This window comes from Caretta caretta, chromosome 1 (genome assembly GCF_965140235.1).
Source record: "Caretta caretta isolate rCarCar2 chromosome 1, rCarCar1.hap1, whole genome shotgun sequence".
In the NCBI taxonomy this organism is placed as follows: Eukaryota; Metazoa; Chordata; order Testudines; family Cheloniidae; genus Caretta; species Caretta caretta.
Genome location: NC_134206.1, coordinates 327,886,358 through 327,900,860, shown reverse-complemented (window position 1 = coordinate 327,900,860; position 14,503 = coordinate 327,886,358). Strand labels below are relative to the sequence as shown.

The following is a 14,503-nucleotide window of genomic DNA, read 5'->3' as shown; positions in this document are numbered from 1 at the left end:
TACTCTGGAAGAACAACCGCCACCGCATCTAGCTGCAGTAACCCCTCTACCTCCTGCATGAGGAGACTCTTGTGAGAAGGGTCCATGAAGAGGGATGGGGAGGGAGGGAGGAAGGAGGGGTAGAAAGCAACTGAAGGGTGTAACCCCGCACCACAGTACTGAAGACCCATCAGTCTGATGTTATAGATGCCCATGCAGGGAGGGAAGGAGAAAGGCGGTTGGCAAAAATAGGGGAGGAAGGATCCTGGGAACAGTCCGATAGGTTGCCCTTGGCCATACACTCTAAATGGGCACTTGGCCACTTGCTTTTTGCGGTTCGAGCTCAACTGAGAAGACTGTGAAAGCTGGTGCTTAGGATGCCGCTTGCAGCCTCTGCATTTCTTATGGAGAGTCTCCTGGCAAGGGTGGCTCCCCTGGCCCCTGAGGCTGCTGTAGTTTGAACCGCTTGCAGGCAGAGCTGTGCACATATAGGGTCAATGTTTTAAGGGTCGTGAGGAATTCTTGAGGCCATGGAGCTTATTGTCCGTCTGTTCCACAAACAGGGCTTGCCCACCGAAGGGAAGGTCTTGCATCGACTGCTGAGCCTCCATGGACAAGCCAGAGAGGTACAGCCAGGATGCCCGGCGCATAACGACAGCCAAGGTCATGGTTTAGGCCTGTGCCCTCCTTCATGATTGCCCGGAACTCCTTCCTAGAAGCCTCAGGAAGGGAGCCCTCAAACTTGGCCCTGACTTGCCACATGTTGAAGTCACAGCATCCCAGGAGGGCCTGATGGTTGGCCACCCTCAACTGGAGAACAGAGGACAAATAAACCTTACGCCCAAACAAGTCTAGTCTCTTGGAGTCTTTATTCTTAGGGGTAGCCCCAGGTTGACCCAGTAGCTCCCTGTGGTTAACTGCCTCTACCATTAGGGAGTTGGGAGCAGGGTGAGTGTACAGGTACTCATGGCCTTTGGATGGCACAAAGTACTTGTGCTCAGTCCTCTTGGAGATGGGAGGCAGGGAGGAAGGAGTTTGCCACAGGGCTTTGGCGATCTTTGAGACCACTTCATGAAGGGCCAAAGCCACCCTGGCCAGAGCTGTGGAGCAGAGGACAGCAAAGAGAGAGTCCGAGGGCTCCTCTAACTCCTCCGCCTGAAGGCCCAGGTTGGTGGCGACCCTCTTCAGTAGTTCCTGATCATCCAGAACCGGGGGAGAGGGCCCTGTTATAGTCTGGCGATGACGAGGGAGACGCCGGTACCGACAGGTCCTCCACAACCATTGGTGGCCTAGTGACTTGCTCCCCTACTCCCTCTTGGACCTGCGGGGTCCTTGTGCCCGAGGCTTCGTGCACCAGAGGAGGGCGGGAGAGAGAGGCAGGTGGTCTCTCCAAGGCTCCGGACACTGAGCGGGCGGCCTGGGAGAGCTGGATGATCCCCCACAGGTTCCATGGGAACCATGGCCCCAGCCACTGTACCTGAGACCACGGGGCCAGTTTCAGTGCCGACAATGTAGCTGCTACCACTGGTATCGGAGCTTGTCCCACCATCAGGGAACCTCGTTCCAAACCAGGGTTGGATCCTGAGCGGTCACTCCCAGGCGACCAGGACAGAGCAGATTGGTAGTTCTGCCCCGACTGATGCGGTCACTCCGCCTGGAGTCCAATCTGGAATGGGGTCTTGGGGACCGGTGGCGCTCGACTGATACGCAAAGTCCCGGAGCTGGCGATCTACGTCTCGCACTAGATGAATGGTACTGGGATGAGGAGTGAGACTGGGAGTCAGAACAGGCCCAGTAACGGGGAAGCAGCTGCACACAGTGATGCCTTCCTAGGGGATCAGTGATGGCCCAAGGAATGGTAGCTTCAATCCCGCAATGGGTCTCTGGAGCAGTATAATGGTCTCTGAGATACAGGGTGCCAAGACCAGTACTCCTGCCGGGGGTGGGGGGGAGAGGAAGAGTGCCTCCAGAGGTCTGTGCCCAGTCGCCGGTGAGCCGTGCCTCAAGCCTCTCTGCCCGTGTCCAAGGTCCGGGGACTGAATGGGGCTGCACTGTGTCTGCCTTTCACGGTCAGAGGTGTGGTGGCTACAGGAGGGCAAGTGCTGGCAAGACATCCCCTGCGATAGGGAATGGTGCCACTGAGGTGGGGACCATGGCAGTCAGAAAGCAGGTTTACCCCATCACCGGGGAACCACAGGAGCACGTGTGGGTGGCACCAGGAGGAGCATGATCTCCTGCGCCGCCTGCAGGGCCTCCAGCGTGGACAGTATCTGGAGCTGACAGAGGCCTCAGCCACTATCTGGGGTGGCTGGCGGGGAGCGGGCTGGCCTACACCTCTTGGGCCCGAGATCCCAATGGGGGTGAAAAGTTGCCTGGCCTGGGACCTTGCTCAAACCCAGTCTTATCCTTTCCCTTGCAGGAGGTTGGAGACCAACCTTGCACCATTTTCTTAGGCTTCTTGGTCAGAGCCATAGATGGGGACCGGTGCCAGCCAGTGGACGGTCCCGGTGGGGTCCTGTGTACCAAGGTCACGGTGCTCAGCGCTGAGTCAGAGCATTGCTCCAGTGCTGGGGTGAAGGCCTGTACGGGGAGACTTTGGCAAACCAGAACAGTGCCTGAAACCACTATGGATTTATTGCTAAAAGCAGGCAAGTCAGCAGGCTGTAAATTGGCCATTCAGCACTCTCAGTTTGACCAAGGCAGGAGGGGAGGGTGTTTTGGGTGCCACAGAAAGGGCAGTTTGACCCCGCGTCCTTCCTGATAAGAATTGTGTTGAAGTTGCTGATACATGGATTTTAGAAGAGCAGGATGTGCCCCAGGAATGTCTATTGGGACCTCAAGGCTGCAAACTCTGGAAAAACCCACACCTGGTTAATCAATAATCAGAAGGAACCTTTTGCTTGACCATTGAAACTGCTTACTTATAAGTTTTCTTTAAGGAACATGTAATTCTATTACTAATGTATAAATAAGGGGAGAAAGTTTGAGGTAGTTGGACTCTTTTTAGACTCTCCCTCTGGATACATCTTGCAGTCCCCGCCGGCACATGGAAGATTTGGCCACCGGAAGCCTGCCGCTGTGTCACTCAAGAGCCACACTCAGCTTTGGTAATTATCAAGGGTTGGGGGTATTTTATTAACTGTTTGCGGACATGTGTAAGTGCTTGAGACTAAGTAAAGTTTAGCTTTAAGTGAAAGCACTCTTGTGTTGTCTTGTTTGTGCCAGCCATTTATCGGTCGGATGGCCGTGTCTCCCCCAATTTATTTCCTGACACCACCTTGCACAGAGTAAAAGTTAACAAGAGCTTTGGGTTGAAAGAACCCCGGGTAACAGGCCAACTCCATAAGAAGCGCTCATAAACAAATATCGTGCTCCTTCTTAGTCCTTGACTTGAAGGACTTGCAAATTTTGCACTTTTCACTAATGTGCCCTTCGCCCAAGCAACACAGACAGCTGCTGTGTGGATCACTAATGGTGATCTTGCAGCAATCACAGGGCTTAAAGCCTGGGGATCAGGGCATGCCTCATCCCGAGGCAAAGTCCCATTCGGGACCTACGAAGTCTCTAACTACAGCTAAGGGATTTACTAACACTATACAGAAAACTATATACCAGGGATTGGCAACATTTGGCACATGGTCTGCCAGGGTAAGCTCCATGGCAGGCCAGGCCAGTTTGTTTACCTGCCGTGTCCACAGGTTCGGCCGATCGCGGCTCCCACTGGCGCTCCAGGCCAATGGGGGCTGCAGGAAGCAGCGTGGGTCAAGGGATGTGCTGGCCACATCTTCCCGCAGCCCCCATTGGCCTGCAGCGGCGAACCGCGGCCAGTGGGAGCCACGATCGGCCGAAACTGCGGACGCGGCAGGTAAACAAACTGGCCCGGCCCGCCAGGGGGCTTACCCTGGCGGGCCGTGGGCCAAACGTTGCCGATCCCTGCTATATACACTATAATACAAGAATTAACGAGTTCGTATGAACGAGAAAGCAACACTGCTATGAAGCTGCAACAGTTTCAGCACCGTCACCGGCGGCAAGAAGGAACTGAGGATAGGGGGAGCCAGCGGCACCCTATATATTGCGGCATGTGCACGCCATTCAAATGGGCGCCAGAGCCAGTCCCCTACAGATACTGCTGAGGGAAAAAACTTCCAGCACCAGTGCAGGTGGCAAGCACACACACCTAAGTTGAATGGACATGAGCAAGCACCTGAAGAAGAATCATAGTTACTGTAGGGTAAGTAGCTGTTCTTTCTTCTTTGAGTATGTGTCAGGGTCGATCCCACTGCAGGTAACTGGCAAGCAGTATCCTCCTTGGACTGTGGAAGTAAGGAGTTCCAGCTGTATCAGTCAGTCAAAAGACATTGAAGTACTGCTCTCCCGAACTTGGCGTCCAACCTAGTGCCATATGAAGGCCATAATGTTTAACAGCATTCGGTGGATTGCTCTATGTTGCCAACTTGCAGATCTCAGAGATTGACAGAGCCCTGAAACAGATGGAAGTGGCTGCTTGTGCCTTGGTGGAGTGTGCCTTGACACTCAGATAGGGAGAGTCTCACCAGCCATTCAATAGCAGGTGGAAATGCACTGTGTGATCCACTTGAAGATTCTCTGTGATGAGATGTGTTGGTCTTTCAATGAGCCAGATATGACCACAACAAGGCAGAAAGTCATGCTGCAAGGTTTGGTCCTGTTAAGGTAACAGAGCAAAGCTCTGGATATATCCAAAGTATGCAGTTTCTTTTCTCCGAGCATTGAATGTGGCTTCAGAAGGCAACTGACTGGTTTAGATGGAATTTCGAGACCAACTTAGGGATGAACTTGGGACTCTCTGTGTACCTTATTTTGAAGATTAACTGTCTGTAAAACACATAGAAGAGGAAAAGCACTGTATATTGCAAATATTACCACTATTCTGTTTTTTGTTCCTGCTAGAAGTTGTTGTCCTATTAGAGTGCAAAGTTATTGTTTTTTAAATATCTTGTAACTGCTAAGTGACCGAATCTATATGTGAAAGTTTATTTCTACTTTCTGTTTCTACTTCTCAATAAAGTGAAGGAGATATGGCTAACTATGCTAAAACAAATTACAATTGCCTCTTCAAAGTTTGCAAGATTATCCCTCAGTCCTCCAAAGTGTCCTGACTAACCGGTTGCCTTTATTACTAACAAAAGTAATCTTACATGGCCTTTATTTTTGGGGCCTATAGATTTAACCATTAGCTAAAGAAGATCATAAGATGAATATCTGAGATAAATAATCAGTTATACAACTATTGTCATGTGGTATGATTCTGGTGCCTATCACATTCCCCTTCAGTTTTGTAATGCACCTAAATGCCAATAACAGTTAAGCATTTAAAAATACCATGAAGTTTTTTCACCTAATTTTCTAAGACTGCACTGTGCTATTTTCTCAAAACTCAGGCACAAACTCAGATTATCATATACTGTAGAATGACAAATTTAATCACTGCTTTTGAAAAAAATGTAGATTTGATTCAGTCAAACTAACTCAGCCAGACACATGCTAACTCCAAGGATTGACAGACTGGCTATGAAAAAAAACTTTTATATGCTCTGACTCTGTCTCTCCCAGTAGATGATGCTACGTGATTAACCCAAAAAGACTAAACTGGGGCAAGGTTTCTTAGATAAATGTTATAACTCCAAAATTGAAGAGATCAGAATTTCCCTTTAATCAATTTTTTCACAAATACAATACAGATCATTTCTTTTAAAAAATCATGAGATTAAAAATTCTCATAGTAAAAAAATTTATTTGAGAGACTTTTTCCCCCTTAGATTCATCAAAGACTGCTATCTAATCTGTCCTATTCAGATTTTTTTATTGTGCCCATCACCATAGTATCCATATGCTTGCCTTTGGTAAATGAATCTATGTTAGGCTTCCACATTGCATCTCCCACAATGATATTTTTATGTTGCACAAAATTAAGGGATATAAAAACACAGAACAAAAAGGTGTTTTTCATTCTTCCTTCCTCCAAGGCACAGGAGCATGACTAGATTTGTCAATTTTTTGTTTCGTTTTTGAAGAGGATCAAATCTGGGAAAAGGACTTTATCAAAAAGGTATTTTATAGCTCATTCTGAACACAGCCAGACTTTGATTCAGTCTGTATATTTTGGCAAGGAGTTCCACAGCAAGCGTTACCACTGAAAATTCTTTGTTCACAGTGCCAATAGTAGGAACCTGGGTCCATCCAGCTGCATCATCCTTTGTGAAATGTATTTGTGCTGGGAGACCATGAAGGAGGTTAAGAGCATCTCTGAGGTAACTAAATCTCAATAAGCCCCCTTGTATCCAACCGGAGCCTAAACACCTACACTGCTATTTTTTGCCCCAGGGTGCAAGCCCAGGTCAGCTGACCAAGGCTCTGAGACTCGCTGCTGCGGATTTTTTTTTTTTTTTTTGCTTTATAGATGTACTTTTTGTGGCAGCTGCATCCAACCCTAGATTCTGCTGTCTATTCTATATAAATTCTCATACCATGCTCATCACTGTAATAGTTGAGAACTGGTACGCTACTGTTTGTTAGATCCGAATTGTTTTATTTCCTTTCCTAAAAAAAAAAACTGATCAATAAGCAGAATATTTTTAAACTACAAGAAGCTGAATTTTATAGTAAAAAGTATATTAGTGCAAGATAGTTAAAAAGTGAAAACTACTAATTCCCCAGTGGCAAATTTTAAATAATGCATAGAGTGCTACAGGAACAAGAAACTAGCAATATTCTAACCAAGTTTCTTGGTGTTTACAGTTTTAAAGATGTAAGAGTCTTGGTTTTATATAGCATGTCAGAAATCACTACAGGTGTTTTTCTGCATGCTAAGCTAATCTGTACATTGACTCTGGAAGTTATGGTGTAAAAGAAGGAGAGATTTTCATACTTTACTGTATCAAAGAGTTTGGCTAAATGCCTTCCTCGCATTAAAAATGGCATTTAACCAAAAATCTTTGTCCACAGAATTTCTTTTCTTTCATTCTAATTTTAACTGAATATTTAAAAGTGAAGTTATTTCTATTTCTCATGGAAATAGAAAAGTAAAGTATTGTGTAGTATCATTAAAAGGAATACATTGTGAAAGGAACCTACTATACTGGAGTCAATGAAAATAGAAAATATAAATATAATGAAATGCTTCAAATTAGTTAAGAGGATACAGTAAAACTTTCAGGTCTACAATGAGACCCATTGATTATATTCTGAATTGTAGGCATACACAAGCATGTGATACAAACAGGCAACCACATGTCAGAACATACCTCGGTTACCTCTACTCTGTTCTTTTGAATAAACAGGAAATTGACTTCTGAGGAAAGATATGTATAAGTTGGCTAAAAGATGGGGTGGAGGTGCATCTAAGAACAATCTATAAATATCTGCTGCAAGGGTTGAGGTTAATTATTTAAGATACTACAGGAGGGTTAGACAGAAGAAATAGGATGGATGTAAGAAAATAAAGAAAATAGGGTATCAGAAAAGAATTGCTGACCATAAAATATCAGTTTGTGGAATAAACTCCTGGAGTGGCATGATAGAAAAATAACAATTGGGACACTTATAAATAGTCTGGACAAAACATGGGAAGACATGCTGTGAGGATCGTGCTTGCAGTAACAAGGAGATGGACTTCTACACCTCTAATTTTTATAATATATTTCTATGACTTAGCTGATACATAATATAATTAGCTTTTACCTATGTACATTTCACACGGTACTTTGCTGTCTTGTGAGTGTTGCATTCTGAGATACATGATTGCTCCCATGTCTCTTGTCCATGTCCATGCATCTCCTTCTCCCCAATCCTTCCTTCCTTCTCTCTTTCTCCCCCTCTCCATCTATCTTCCCACTGTTCAGCAACGGTATGAGCAGCCTCTTATTGCCCCTGTTTGAACAGTTGCCTACAAACAGCTCCTTGTTCAGTGTAGACATTGTGACATAAGAGGCGAGTAATCACCCCTCCTTATCGTATTGTGGAGTGGCGGCAGTGTGACTTAGGTAGTAAACCACTCCTCCTCCTCTTCACCTCGTTTCTTCTACTTTCCAAGTATTTTCTTGAGGCTTCGTCTACACTTAAAAGTTAGATGGACTTAGCTATGTTGCTCAGGGCTATGAAAAATTTCACACTCTGAGCTCCGTAGTTATGTGTAACCCCAGTGTAGACATGGCTAGGCTGATGGAAGAATTCTTCCACAGACCTAACTACTGCCTGAGGTGGATTAACTGTACAGACAGAAAAACCACTTTGGTTGATGCTGGAAGCATCCAATCGCTACAGCTACATAACTGCAGCAGCATAGCTGTGCCACTGTACCAGCTGTAGTGAGACATGGCCTGAGTGACAGTACTGAGACACACATATCCTTTGCTCTGCTCACCCAGCCCCCACTGCTTTACTCCATTTCCACCTTGTGATCTTCCTCAATTCATAACACTAACTGTTAAACTGAAGTGAGTCAGTAAATTATGCCAAATGTGCATGTCTGTACACATATATCTCTTCTTCTCTAAATATTACTAAGTTCAAAATTCTTGTACATTTCAATGCCTTCCTGCTTGCAAAAACAGAGCAAAGGATATTTAGTATCTAGAATTTCTTTTTGACAGAATGTCTCTTAAAAAAAATAAAGGGTTTTAACAATGTTGCAGTCATGGTTTTGGAAGCTGCTAAGATTTATCAAGATCAAGGGTTTTTCTCAGAAATTTGTTTAAAACAATATAAAAGGTTGCATAGACTGTCAACAGTTACAACTGAAGAAGGAATTATTAAAAAAAACTTAAGTGGGTATTTTTGGTCTGGTTGGTCTAATATTAAAACACAGATATCCCAACAGACATAAAAAGCAAGGAAATACAAAATTACAACTGCTTCCCCATCTGATGATGTTGGTATTGCAAGGATCTCAGTGCAATAAGTGATCTTTCATGCTATATCTACAGTATTTCATTTTATAAGTGTAGCAGACTTTCATTTACAGAAACAAAATTAAGTAAAATCAAACACATTGTAACAGATAAAAATTGACATCTTCTGAACTATTCTCAGCTAGTCCCACTATCTTCAACCCATAACATGTATCTTCATTTTCAGTCAAAAATGCTGTGTTGGCAATCAGTTATCTCAAGTTAGAACAGCACCAGAAAGTCTTGTCTAGCAAAGCCTAAGGGTAGTTCCCCTGGCTCCTGCTACTCTGAAGGTTGCATGCTCCAAAGGCAGTCACATAAAACTGTATTCACATGTGGCTTTTTAATACTACTACTTTTATTTTAACTAAGTCAGTTTCCTCTAAGTAAGTAGACATAAATATTGCTCAGGCATGCAGGAGTGAAATCAGGAAGGCCAAATTACACCTGGAGTTTTCTACAGGTATGTTAGCAACAAGGTGGTGGTCAAGGAAAGTATGGGCCCCTTACTGAATGGGGGAGGCAACCCAGTGACGGAGGATGTGGAAAAAGCTAATATACTCAATGCTTTTTTTGCCTCTGTCTTCACGAACAAGATCAGCTCCCAGACTACTGCACTGGGCAGCACAGCATGGGGAGGAGGTGACCAGCCCTCTGTGGAGAAAGAAGTGGTTCAGGACTATTTAGAAAAGCTGGATGAGCACAAGTCCATGGGGCCAGATGCACTGCATCTGAGGGTGCTAAAGGAGTTTGCGGATGTGATTGCAGAGCCATTGGCCATTATCTTTGAAAACTCATGGCGATCGGGGGAGGTCCCGGATGACTGCACAAAGGCTAATGTAGTGCCCATCTTTAAAAAAGGGAAGGAAGAGGAACTGGGGAACTACAGGCCAGTCAGCCTCACCTCAGTCCCTGGAAAAATCATGGAGCAGGTCCTCAAGGAATCAATTCTGAAGCACTTAGAGGAGAGGAAAGTGATCAGAGGTGTAGTCAGCATGGATTCACCAAGGGCAAGTCATGCCTGACTAATCTAATTGCCTTCTATGACAAGATAACTGGCTCTGTGGATGAGGGGAAAGCAGTGGACGTGTTATTCCTTGACTTTAGCAAAGCTTTTGACACTGTCTCCCACAGTATTCTTGCCAGCAAGTTAAAGAAGTATGGGCTGGATGAATGGACTACAAGATTGATAAAAAACTGGCTAGATCATCGGACTCAACGGGTAACGATCAATGGCTCCATGTCTAGTTGGCAGCCAGTATCAGGCGGAGTGCCCCAAGGGTCGGTTCTGGGCCTGGTTTTGTTCAATATCTTCATTAATAATCTGGAGGATGGCGTGGATTGCACCCTCAGCAAGTTTGCAGATGACACTAAACTGGGAGGAGTGGTAGATACGCTGGAGAGTAGGGATAGGATACAGAGGGACCTAGACAAATTAGAGGATTGGGCCGAAAAGAATCTGATAAGGTTCAACAAGGACAAATGTAGAGTCCTGCACTTAGGACGGAAGAATCCCATGCACTGATAAAGACTAGGGACCGAGTGGCTAGGCAGCAGTTCTGCAGAAAAGGACCTAGGAGATAACAGTGAACGAGAAGCTGGATATGAGTCAACAGTGTGCCCTTGTTGCCAAGAAGGCTAACAGCATTTTGGGCTGTATAAGTAGGAGCATTGTCAGCAGATCGAGGGACATGATCATTCCCCTCTATTCGGAACTGGTGAGGCCTCATCTGGAGTACTGTGTCCAGTTTTGGGCCCCACACTCCAAGAAGAATGTGGAAAAGTTGGAAAGAGTTCAGCGGAGGGCAACAAAAATTATTACGGGGCTGGACCACATGACTTACAAGGAGAGGCTGAGGGAACTGGGCTTATTTAGTCTGCAGAAGAGAAGAATGAGGGGGGATTTGACAGATGCTTTCAACTACCTGAAAGGGAGTTCTAAAGAGGATGGATCTAGGCTCTTCTCAGTGGTACCAGATGACAGAACAAGGAGTAATGGTCTCAAGTTGCAGTGCGGGAGGTTTAGGTTGGATATTAGGAAAAACTTTTTCACTAGGAGGGTGGTGAACCACTGGAATGGGTTACCTAAGGAGGTGGTGGAATCTCCTTCCTTAGAGGTTTTTAAGGTCAGACTTGACAAAGCCCGGACTGGGATGATTTAGTTGGGAATTGGTTCTGCTTTGAGCAGGGGTCCTGAGGTCCCTTCCAACCCTGATATTCTATGATAAAATTAACTATATACAGCATTTAGCACCAGTAATGGATTATATGTTACCAAAAAAGGGAAAGAAGAAATGAAGCAAGAATATTGGAATAACCGATATCTATACACATACAAGAATAACAAGGTTGTATTATTTGGGATTACAAACATTACCCATATACCCATCTACAGTTTCTAATAATAATTAGAATAATCTAATAATTTCTTCATAAAAACAGATTCCTCTTACACCTAACATTTAGCTTGAGAATCAGGGTGGAGAAGATAAGAGGAGGCAACAGAGAACGACAGGAAAGTGAAGTGGACTTCGTGTGCCATACACAGAGGGACAAAAGAGAACTTGCAGGCGGGGTTAAGGGAGAAAGGAAAAGTGAGAGGGAGGAGAGAGAATAAGATGCTGTTGTTGGGGTGGAGAGAAAGAGTATATGGGACGTTCTGCGGGAGAAAAGGTGCATTGGTGAAATGTGAGTAGATCTTTTCAAAGGACACAGAAAGAGAGGAAACAAAGGTAGAGAGTGTGGGCTATTGAGAAAGGGGGACTAGGATAGGAAGATAAAAAATAGAAACTTAAGGGAAGAAGCAAAAGCATGGAATGTTTGTTGAAGACTGGTAATAGAGAGCAGCAAGTGAGGGGGTTAAGAGGGCAGGAAAGAAAGGGGCTTTTGAAAAGTCTTTCGAAAGTGTAAGGTGGCCATACGCTCTCATCATGTCTCCCAAATCCTCATGTTCTAGAGCAGTGGCTCTCAACCTTCACAGAGTACTGCACCCCTTTCAGGAGTCTCATTTGTCTTGCATAACCACAACTTTCACCTCACTTAAAAACTACTTGCTGACACAATCAGACATAAAAATACAAAAGTGTCACAGCACTCCATTACTGAAAAACTGCTGACTTTCTCATTTTACCATATAATTATAAACTAAATCAACTGGAATATAAATATCGTAACTTTCATTTCAGTGTATAATATATAGAGCAGTATCAACAAGTCATTGTATGAAATTTTTGTTTGTACTGACTTAGCTAGCGCTTTTTTTATGCAGCCTGTTGTAAATTATCTAGATGAGCTGATATACCCCCTGGAAGGCCTCTGCATACCCACAGGGGTATGGGTACCCCTGGTTAAGAACCACTGTTCTAGAGGCCTTATAAAAAAGCCTACAAGCGAATTCAAGCTTTGAGCTCTTTTGTGCATCCTGACAATGTAAAACAGGCTTTAAAGTGTCCCCGCCAAAAAAAAAAAATAATCTGATTACTTTATAATATCTGAAATTTAGATTTTTGTCTACTCTGGAAAATTCTATAGAAGACTAGCAAATGGAGCAATAGAATGACATCATAAATACCAAGCAAGCAAAACCTGAGGGATTTTTATTCTGACTGTTTAAAACCTTGATTGGTGGTTGTTGTTTTGCTAATACCTATTTAAATATAACACTTGGGAGAAAAACTTGCTTTGTTTGTTAAGGATTCAACACTTCCACCCCTTCAATTAAGGGCTGGAAAAGCTCCCAATGCATATCTGAGTCATCAAACCAGCCCTCCAACAAAAACAACAAGAAAAAGAAGACAAGACTTGACAGTCCTGATATTTCTAAGGGGGAAAAAGCAACAGAGAAATGGCTGAGGGTGAATAAACCTTCAAGCTTCCTTTATACCCAGGGCTTCTGATTTTCTGTTGTACCTAATAAACACAATAAAACATCCCCAATACAAAAAAATATGAAGTTGGTGTTTATCCAACACTGGAAAAACATCAGAAATAGTTACTTGTATCTAAGGGTATGTCTACACTATGAAATTAGGTCGAATTTATAGAAGTCAATTTTTTAGAAATCAATTTTATACAGTCGATTGTGCCTGTCCCCACTTAAGACCATTAAGTTGGCAGAGTGCATCCACAGTACCGAGGCTAGCGTCGACTTCCAAGAGCATTGCACTGTGGGTAGCTGTCCCACAGTCCCCGCAATCTCCGCCTCCCATTGGAACTCTGGGTTGAGATCCCAATGCCTGATGGGGCAAAAACACTGTCGCAGGTGGTTCTGGGTACATGTCTTGAGCCCCCCCTCCCCGTAAAAGCAACGGCAGACAATCGTTTCATGCCATACCACGGCAAGCATGGAGCCCGCTCAGCTCACAGTCACCGTACGTGTCCTGGGTGCTGGCAGATGTGGTACTGCATTGCTACACAGCAGCAGTTCATTGCCTTGCGGCACCAGACAGTGCAGCACGACTGGTAGCCGTCATTGTCGTCGTCGTCTCCTGGGTGCTCTTGGCCAAAATCGGTGAGGTCGGTTGGGGGCACCTAGGCAGACATGGCTGCTCCTGGTAGACCTCGGTGAGGTCTGTCAGGACTGCCTGGACATAAATGGGAGTGACTCCAGGTCATTCTCTTCTTAAGTTTCGTCTCATGGAGATTCAGTCTCCCTGGAAACGATGACGGCTACAGTCGTACTGCACTGTCTGCTGCCAGCCTACCCCTTGCTCCCTCCTCCCTCCCTCCGTGAAAGCAATGGCCAACAACAGTTTCAAGCCTTTTTCCGTGCAGGCGCCATATTGCTGTCAGCATCGTCATCCACCCGCCGCTTCCGCTGCCACTCTGCTCTCCTGCAGACGCCATACCTCGGCAAGCATAGAGCCCACTCAACTCACCGTGGCAGTTATGAGTGTTGTAAACACCATGCACGTTATCCAGCTGTATATGCAGAACCAGAACCTGCAAAAGCAGGCGAGAAGGCAACGGCAGCGCTGTCACAAGAGTGATGAGGACATGGACACGGACTTCTGTCAAAGCATGGGCTCCGGCAATTTAGATATCATGTTGGTAATGGGGCAGGTTCATGCTGTGGAATGCTGATTCTGGGCCCGGGAAACAAGCACGGACTGGTGGGACTGCATAGTGTTGCAGGTCTGGGACGATTCCCAGTGGCTGCGAAACTTTCGCATGCATAAGGGCACTTTCTTGGAACTTTGTGACTGGCTTTCCCCTGCCCTGAAGCGCAAGAATACCAAGATGAGAGCAGTCCTCACAGTTCACAAGCAAGTGGTGATAGCCCTGTGGAAGCCTGCAATGCTAGACCGCTACCGGTCAGTCGGGAATCAATTTGGAGTGGGCAAATCTACCGTGGGGGCTGCTGTGATCCAAGTAGCCAACGCAATCACTGAGCTGCTGCTATCAAGGGTAGAGACTCTGGGAAATGTGCAGATCATAGTGGATGGCTTTGCTGCAATGGGATTCCCTAACTGTGGTGGGGCGACAGACGGAACCCATATCCCTATCATGGCACCGGAGCACCAAGGCAGTGAGTACATAAACCGAAAGGGGTACTTTTCAATGGTGCTAAAAGCACTGGTGGATCACAAGGGACG

The 14,503-nt window shown here is 45.4% G+C and overlaps 1 protein-coding gene across 8 annotated transcripts in view; it reads right to left on the bottom strand.

Moving 5' to 3' along the window:
- SRPK2 (SRSF protein kinase 2) overlaps positions 1-14,503 on the bottom strand; it is a 310,269-nt gene that overhangs the window by 241,676 nt on the left and 54,090 nt on the right. The gene's annotated exons all lie outside the window — the stretch shown is intronic.